We start from the raw sequence: 8,376 nt of genomic DNA, 5'->3' as shown, positions 1-8,376 counted from the left end.
CTCTACGTGTGGAGTAGTTGCATATTGTATGGAAAATAAAATATGAATGCTCATATTGTGATTGTACTTAGTTGTTGTCTCACACATTAAGCATATTATGCAGCTCATCGGCTTCTCTACAGCATCTCAGTAGAGAAAGTAAATGTGCACCATAACATGGCATTCCTGTCTCATTGATTAAATAGTGAGTGTTTGAGTTAATAATGGAGAACCGCTCCTAACATTGCCTGTGATACTTAGCCTAGAAGGGTGAGGGTTCAGGCTAGTCGGTAATTCACGTGCGATTCCACAGCGCAAAACAGGGAAAATGCACTCGTGTTTTATCTTGTTTTGTGCCATGGAATCTCATGTAGATCTTACCTGTGACAGTGCACATGGCAAAAAAAAAACATTCTATCTGCAATATACAAAAAATATTGCAAACAGTGGTGCTCCTTTTGTACAAAGAGCCCAGTTTTCCCAGATGACTATGCATAAACATGGAACCTTTTTTAGGCCTTTGGGTGCGCACAGTATGTTCAGTATTTGTGTTACATTCGCATACTAGATATATTAAATGCCTTGAGTTGATGCAAAGCGGTGTTATTTTCTTGCAGAGTGCAATATGTTCTGCACTTTAGTGTCATTTTCTGAGTTTCTTGCTCTTAATGAACGTGTATATGCGGCCCCTTCATATTAATAGTATTTCACTCAGAAGGCTTTGTATTTGATGTGTACAGGCAAGTAAGGCTGAAGGTATCCATCTTATTTCTGGTCATGTTGCTTTGTGTAATTTTGAACGTGATCTACACTGTTACACTTGCAAGTGTGTCTCCTTAAGCAGCCAAGAGCCAAGCTGTGATCATTGCAACATAAAAGTTAAGTGACATTCCAGATTATTTGTCACATTCTCTTTACTACTAATAGAGCTGATATGCCCTCAGACATATTTTGAGCACTTCTGCTTGGCTGAACATATCCACAAGGCCTGTCACGTGCATTTCATAGGGAGCGAACTGTTTCAGTACAATTGGTTGGCATGTACATTCCCAAAACCACATAATAGCTCCAAATTAAAAATGAGATCGTTGGATTTATTTCAGCTACCTGGCATTGCTGATCATGCACTGGAATCTGGGTAAGAGGGTATCCTTTTAAATAGAATGGCATGAGCCTCGGCTATGTCGTTAAAAGCACAAATTAAGCTGCAAATAATTCCTCATAGGTATTAGAAAAAAAGGCACTGAAAGTAAGAATTCAACCGACAGCAGCAGTAAAAATTCCAGCTGTGATGTAGTAAACTGCCAACACTCGGAAATAAGAGATCAGTGGCATTCAAGTTGCATAAAAAGCCCAGTAACACCAAATGTATCTCGGATATTTCGGCTGCCTGTTAAAGATTACAAATGAAGTACTAAGCAATTAAGATAGCATATGAACTGTGGGTGCGTTTAAAGTGCCCGGTTTTCATACACATGTCGTTCGGTCACGGCGGCTCGGCATTCCGCCTGTTCAGCGGCGGAAACATAACATGGTGCAATCAGCAGCAGTATGCTCAGCTGCAGCTTTGTCCCATAGAACATGCCGCATTTTATTGCAACATTAAGAACACGTTCGCTTCAGATGTAATCGCATCATGGTAAAAATGCCTTGTAGGTACGTCTCGTCAATAGCGCTTGCTCCACGCATGCAGCGTTCCCGCCATGGCACTGAATGTGATTCTTCTCTCGACCAGCTAGTTACGGCAATAAAAATATCTATGAACTTACGGCCTGGTGTCCATCGTGTCCCTCAGGAGCAGCAGTTGCCCGTAATGAGCCCACACAACTCCCGTGGGCTCGATTTCGTCCACGCCAGCGCCGCTCCTCCACCCCAACTGCTGCGCCGTGTACAGGCGGCGGAACTTGTCGCGCAGAGAGTTCCACTGTTTCTGGACAGGGTCCAAGTTTTCTGCACGAGTGAAACGCGAAAATTTTCAAGCACGTTTCAGCTATGAAGTGCTCATCATGAGCAAAAGTGTATGCCTACCTTTGCACGATGCTCCCGGCAGTACTTCCGCCACTACCTCATTCCATTGCGCTGCCTTCACATGCTTGTTCTTGTGGAGGCGATCGCTCGGAAGCCACAGCGAGCGCCGCCTCTCAACGGCAGCAATCAGGCATTCGTTGTTTATTTGTTTTGAGACCATCGCCAGCCGGAGGCACTCGCAAGAAAAAACGAAGAAACAGCGCGAAAAGCCGTACCGGATGTTGCGAGGACTGCGCTCTCATTGGTGCACGTCGGCCACAAACCGACGAGCCACTTCCGGCACGCGCGAGGCGCGGGCGCAAATATCTGACATTGTCAAATATCTGCACCCTGCTCGCGCTGGCGCCGATATCTGACATTGTCGAATATCTGCGCCCTGCTCGCGCCTCGCTCGCGCTGGAGCCTCGCGCATGCGCAGACCGGTTTTGCAGACGCCCGTGCGTGTAGGCGCTTCGCGTGTACGCCTCGGAAGTGTCCATCGAGGTGGCGGTTTAGGGCGCGGCCGCATTGTGGGCCGCCTTGCTTGAGGCGTCTTGGCTGGTAGTTCCTCTACGCTGGGCGCTGCCGCCTTGTCGCCGTCATGGATGGCGTCGGCATCGTGACGCTTCCCAGGGTCGGCCACCGCTGTTCTACCGCTGGCCTTCGGTCGCTTCCTTTGCTTCAATGCCCTTGGGCGCTGGCAGGCTCTTCGCGTTTGTTGATGTCGCCTCACTTGACTGAGGCGAGACTACCGCTGGTGGCTCGAGCCTGGTCCACCGGCAAGGGAGATGTCGCCGCTGTAAGTCACCGACGTGGCCAGCGACACGGGAAGCTTGCCCAACACGTCGGTACCCCTCACTGCGCCCTCGACCTCAGCGACGCCTATCAGCTCCCCACTGTCGTCCTTCGCTTCGAGCGCGGTCGCCGACGCTTAGGTACGGACACAGTCCTCGTCCGCGTGTCCGCAGCGCCTGCACTTGGAGCACCCAGGCACCTTGCAGTCGCGGGGAACGTGCCCCGCGCCGTGCCGACGGAGGCACTTCATCGGCCACCCGGGCACCACCAAAAGAGCCAACTCGCTGGTGACTCGACCCTGGTGGGGCAGGTCGTTCACCTTCATACCTGGCTTCAACTTGAGCAGCACTGTTCTCGTGGGGGATCGCTTTTCCTTCAACGCTCCCGCGTCAACTTGGTCACGTTTCCGAACGCTGCGAAAGCAGTCCGGATGTTGCCGTTTTGGACACCGTGCAGCATCCAGTGCCGGCGCAGCTCGACCTCCTCGTCTTCATGATCAAAGATGATGCAGCGACGTCCCTTGACTTGCAGGTCCTTCAAGGCGGTCAGTTTCTTTGCGGCTTGCGCGCTCTTAAAGGTCACCGCGAACACCTGGTTAATTTAATTTAAGTAAGCGCCCAACGCCACGACGTAGGGGAGCGCAGCAACGTTAGCCAGGGCGTCCCTAAGTCCTCGACCATGTAGGGCCTCACACGCACATCTCCGTGTAAAAATAGCGTGTTTAAAACAACGCGTCCGGAGGGAACGGTAGGCAGAACGATCTCGTAATCCTTATATTCTTTAGCGCTCAACCTGCTTTGGCAGCCAGCGACGGCCCCTATCGCCGCTCCCACGGAGCTCATGATCCTGTGGCTGTTCACGCAAGTGGCCGGAAGTAGATTCCCTCTTGGCCACCTAGCCAGAACAGAATGTCAGACTTCGTAAATGCGAGTAAAGGCTAAAACTTTCTGAATGACGCAATTCATTTCTGAACTAGTCAAAATCAAAAGAGCTCGCAGTTCTGTCGCTCTCTTTTTGCGTCCCGCTATGCGCTCATTCGTGGAGGTAACTGCGTATGTCTTTCTATGGGCACCAAAAAAAGCCTGACAACGACGAGGATGGGATTCGAACCCACGCGGGCAGAGCCCAATGGATTAGCAGTCCATCGCATTAACCACTCGGCCACCTCGCCGGAACGGAATCGCTTGCCTTCGCAATGCAAGTAAAGGCTGAAAGTTTCTGAATGACTCAATTTATTAAATAGTTACCATACAGTGTATTCTTTGTAATGGAGCTTGGATAATCCAATGTGAACCTTGCATGCAACTTATGGAACCATACAGCAATTTCATGAAAGTAGCCAGACACATGGCCACCTTGCAATTCTCGTAGTAACAATAAATTCGTTAAGTGCTTTCGCAAGTACAGACTTGCATAAGTGTGCGCAAAAAACTGTCTCTTTAATCATGCAGAAAAAAGAAACATGACAAAATCTGTCTAATTAACAAATGAGAAAGGCCCGGGCCTCCATAGTGGACTGAGCAGAAAAGAATCGTATCGCTGACCCTCTCCCAAGTTGAGCCCCATATCAATACTGCAAAGACACGGTGTATAGTTCCCTGCACATTTTCCCGTGCCATACACAACACTTGCAACATGTACTAGATTTTATCAGTCAGAAACACATTGCACACAGTGGCGCAGTTAAACATTGCAAGGCCCCAACTCTGCCAGTTTCTGTCTCCTTCATTCCCTCCGTTGCATCGCTCCAGAAGTCTGCGGGACCCTGACTGTACTCGGGTGGTACACCAAGATACGTCGTAGATGTGGCTGTCCATGTTGTACAAACAAAACTTTCAGGCTTCATAACTCCAATTGCCGTGCCTCATACCGACACTTTTTTTTCTCAGTTTACCTCTGATCAAGTCAGTTTACATAAAGCCTTATCAAGATTGACCCCTTCTAACGTACTCTCGCGGTCTTGACAGAGTACACTATGTCGTAGGCATACGACAGTGGTTTTACCTCAGTAGAGCGCGTTTTCAAACCTCGTATCGCTGTTTGGTGAATTAAGGCTACACAAAAAGGTTCGACATAAATAGCCAACAAAAGGGAGACAGTAGAAATCCTTTTCTTACTGAAGATTCTACGAGCCCATTTTCAGTTAGGGATTTATTTATTATGAGTTTTGTATTCTGTGAAGGGGACGTGATTTCCGAAGGAACTGCTGCCCAGACGTCCTAATTGCGTTCAACCAGAAAAGCCCTCATCCATGCGTCAAGGAGAGATAGTTCTTGTTGCGGAACAACGGTGCCACCTGAGTCCCATGTGGATTTGCGGTAACCCAACCTGTGACATTGTCGTCGCGTCAATCTGGCGGAGCAATCGGTGCTGGGTACGATTATGTGTCGGCAAGGAGAACTACTCCTTGGCGGCATGCCTGCCATGCCTGCCAACGAACTTCAGACACTCATCGCTGGGCCTTACAGACATATAAGGCGCCCTTACGCACATGGTCTCCACCCAACTAGGTGGCGCAGTGGGTTTGGGGTTCCGCGACTGCGTTAGGCGGATGCACGGCCTAGAAATCCGGCCTTGGAGGCTGCTACCCAGGTTTCAGAATGGGTACTAAAACCTCCGTGCACGATTTCGCGTGAAGCGACATTTTCTGGAAGACTCCACTATGGGAATAGAACATTTCATAATACTGCTTTATAGTAATGTAAAATGTGACTAATAATATTCTGACCATGAAATAAGGACTAATAACACTGTAACTGTAAAATTAGTTAGTAATGTAAATAATAGTTGTACCATAGCGTATGCTGTCACCGCTTACCACATGCACATGCGCAGATGGAGACATCTGCAAGTGCGTATGGGCGGCTGGCGGCCGCGGTAAGCTAAAGGTGGAGGTCGGTGGGCGGGTGGTGGGAGGATCGATGCTCATAGGTGGTAGATGATTTTTTACTGATCAGTGCCCGGAGGTCTACCCATTTTCACTGCGTTAACAGTGTAGTCCCCTTATCAGTATTGCTGTCTCATACTGCTGAAACTACTATTAAGCATAAAGGAAACCATCGATCAAAGGCAGTTACGAGTTCCTTTCGGGGTATGCAACTCTAGATACTCGTTCCGCCACCCTCTACAAGTCACTGACCGACAGTGTACTAAACGAAACGAGGCAACTTTCGCTGAATAATCAAATAAATGTATTTTACAATCTTAGATAATTTTATCAGCCAATTTCAGAATTTTGGCCAATACCTTCAGGCAGGTATCCAAGGGGGGCCCCGATGGCACCTCACTCCCCGCTCCCTCCCCTAGCTCCAAAATCAAGCCTATTCCACCTGTCCTCCTTCCATGAAAGAATTTACCTGGATCCCTAAAAAAACATCCTGGCTGCGTGTCTTTTTCATGGACGCCCGGCGCGCTGCGACCGTAAACACCACATACCAAACCAGAGGTGCACCTTGTACCTGCCGAACTAGGTGCGGGCGCTCGATGAGCGAGAACAACCTGTTTGACGGCCCCCTTTCACGGTGGACTACTACTGACTTTAGTGTTTGGCTGCTGATCCCAAGGTCGCGTGAACGAATCTGGCCTCGCAAGCCGCATTTTCATAAACACGAGATGGAAGATGGAAGTTCCCAGATAATTAAATTAATCTCGAGAACTCTACTACAGCATCCTTCACAGATCAGGTGTTGCTTACGGTCGTTGAACACCACATACCACACCACACCGGTAGCGTACTGAGGTTATTCGCACCTAGAATGTTGTTAGAATATACCTAGAACGTTTCAGAATGACTGCGAGAAGGTATGCCCAAAATTCTCCTTGCAACGATAAAATGAGCCAAACGGTTGCAAGCTCGACCTAGTAAACACACTGCGACGGATGGGAAGACATTCACGTGCAAGACAGTACATTGCGTTGGCTGCAAGCACCACGCAGTTTGGGCTACCAGGGGTGGTCTCCTCCCGGTGTCGCCTTTTGCGACATGTCCACTTCGCTCTTCACTGATTGGCTCGAGCTGCGGTGACGGCGGCGTGACGGCATGGATCCGCCTTCCTGCTACGTCATCGTGGCGTCGCCTCCATTTACTACGCTTTGACGAACAACGGAATGCGCTGAAGCGATTCGCGCTGGCGACGGGCTTCAAAATTGATACTAGACGCCATGGATCCCACTCTCCTTGCCTGGTTTTTGAGCCGCGAAGAAGAGTGCCGTGTCCGCGGACATCGCGACCCGTTTGCCTTGACCGACGAAGCTTTTCGGCGGCATTACCGGCTGCCGAAGAGCACAGCACTGTGGCTACCGTCTGCTGAGCCGGGCTGCCGCTCGCCATGCGAGCTTACTTTGCACCGTCGTAAGCAGACAACGAAGCTGACGTTGCCCGCTGCGACGAGATGGCCTTGGCAGCGTTTGCTCTAGCGGCTACATGACCCTTCAATGCGTTTCAATGCACGTTAGCGCCACGAAACTGTCCGTACGAGCCAAAGAGGATTTAAAGCATTGTGACGACTTTTACAAACATACAAATGAACTTTACACACCTCCGTGTTGTCGTTAGTATGTTTCAGACACCGACACGAAAAGCGCCATTCCCTTCACGGCTTAAACCGCACTAGCGCTCGTAAAACGAATGATAAATTGAAATAAGTGCCATCAGTATTGCATTGTAAATATTCACTGACGGTAGTACGTACATTATGCTGCTTGAAATAAAAAATAAACCTCTCTGCAATAACTAACAACTACTAATCAAATATACGAAACTGCTGCTTGTAGTGAATCAGCAGTGGTAAATTGTCGGTTCTCGGAGTGAATGAAAGCACCGCCGACGAAAGTGCCGGCGGCGTTTTCCGTTTCTTCGAGCAACTGTACGCACTTTCTTAGACCCCGCCCTAATGCGACCTGTCGCAAAAGGCGACACCGCGAGAATACCACCCCAGGTTCCAACTTCGAACGGCCAAATAGATCGTGTACTAAGCCGGGGAGAGAGTGTAGAAGTCACAAGATTAAGCGCAGCCGAAAGAAGGCGCGCCTCAAATAGATCAAGGCCACTCTAGGAACTGAGGAGAGCGAAAAGTTTGCATACAGAGGCGCAGCTCTAGGACTTTTTCTAATCGATCAGTGAGAGATCTACCAGCGAGATGACCAATGAAACAACACGTACCCGGCTCAAACTCTGCACGGTGATCTAGCAGAACTTTTTGCTGGGCTAGTTGGTCCATTCTGACATTGGTGAAAACAGCGCGAAAGAAGAAGCCCGAAGGCGAAACGAGGAAGTGACAGGAAAGAGCGCTGACTGACAACTGAATTTATTGAGCGAAACTCGCGCAATATATAGGAAGGCAGTGCCAAAGATAGTCAGATGCAGTCAACGTCACATGGTGCAAAGAGCCATAAAAGCGATAAAAACAAAACAAGGTGAAAAAGCTAACAGTGAACTGAATGAAAACTACACTGAATGACTATACACAGTTAATGTCACATGGTGTAAAGAGCCATAAAAGCGATAAAAACATAATAGGGTGAAAAGGCTAAAAGTCAGCAGAATCTCAAGGGGATGGTAACAAAAAATACATGATGACTTAAAAAGTTGATGTC

General features: G+C 48.9%; 1 non-coding gene across 1 annotated transcript; it reads right to left on the bottom strand.

The window, feature by feature from the left end:
- Positions 1 to 3,870: 3,870 nt before the first annotated feature.
- Positions 3,871 to 3,952, bottom strand: TRNAS-GCU (transfer RNA serine (anticodon GCU)). The gene has a single exon. It is a non-coding gene; the product is annotated as a tRNA-Ser (tRNA).
- Between the last annotated feature and the right edge of the window lie 4,424 nt (positions 3,953 to 8,376).

This window comes from Amblyomma mixtum, chromosome 3, assembly GCF_055824585.1.
Source record: "Amblyomma mixtum isolate Tamu chromosome 3, ASM5582458v1, whole genome shotgun sequence".
NCBI classification, from domain to species: domain Eukaryota; kingdom Metazoa; phylum Arthropoda; class Arachnida; order Ixodida; family Ixodidae; genus Amblyomma; species Amblyomma mixtum.
Note: the sequence above shows the minus strand (reverse complement) of the source record. Positions and strands in the feature narration are given on the sequence as shown.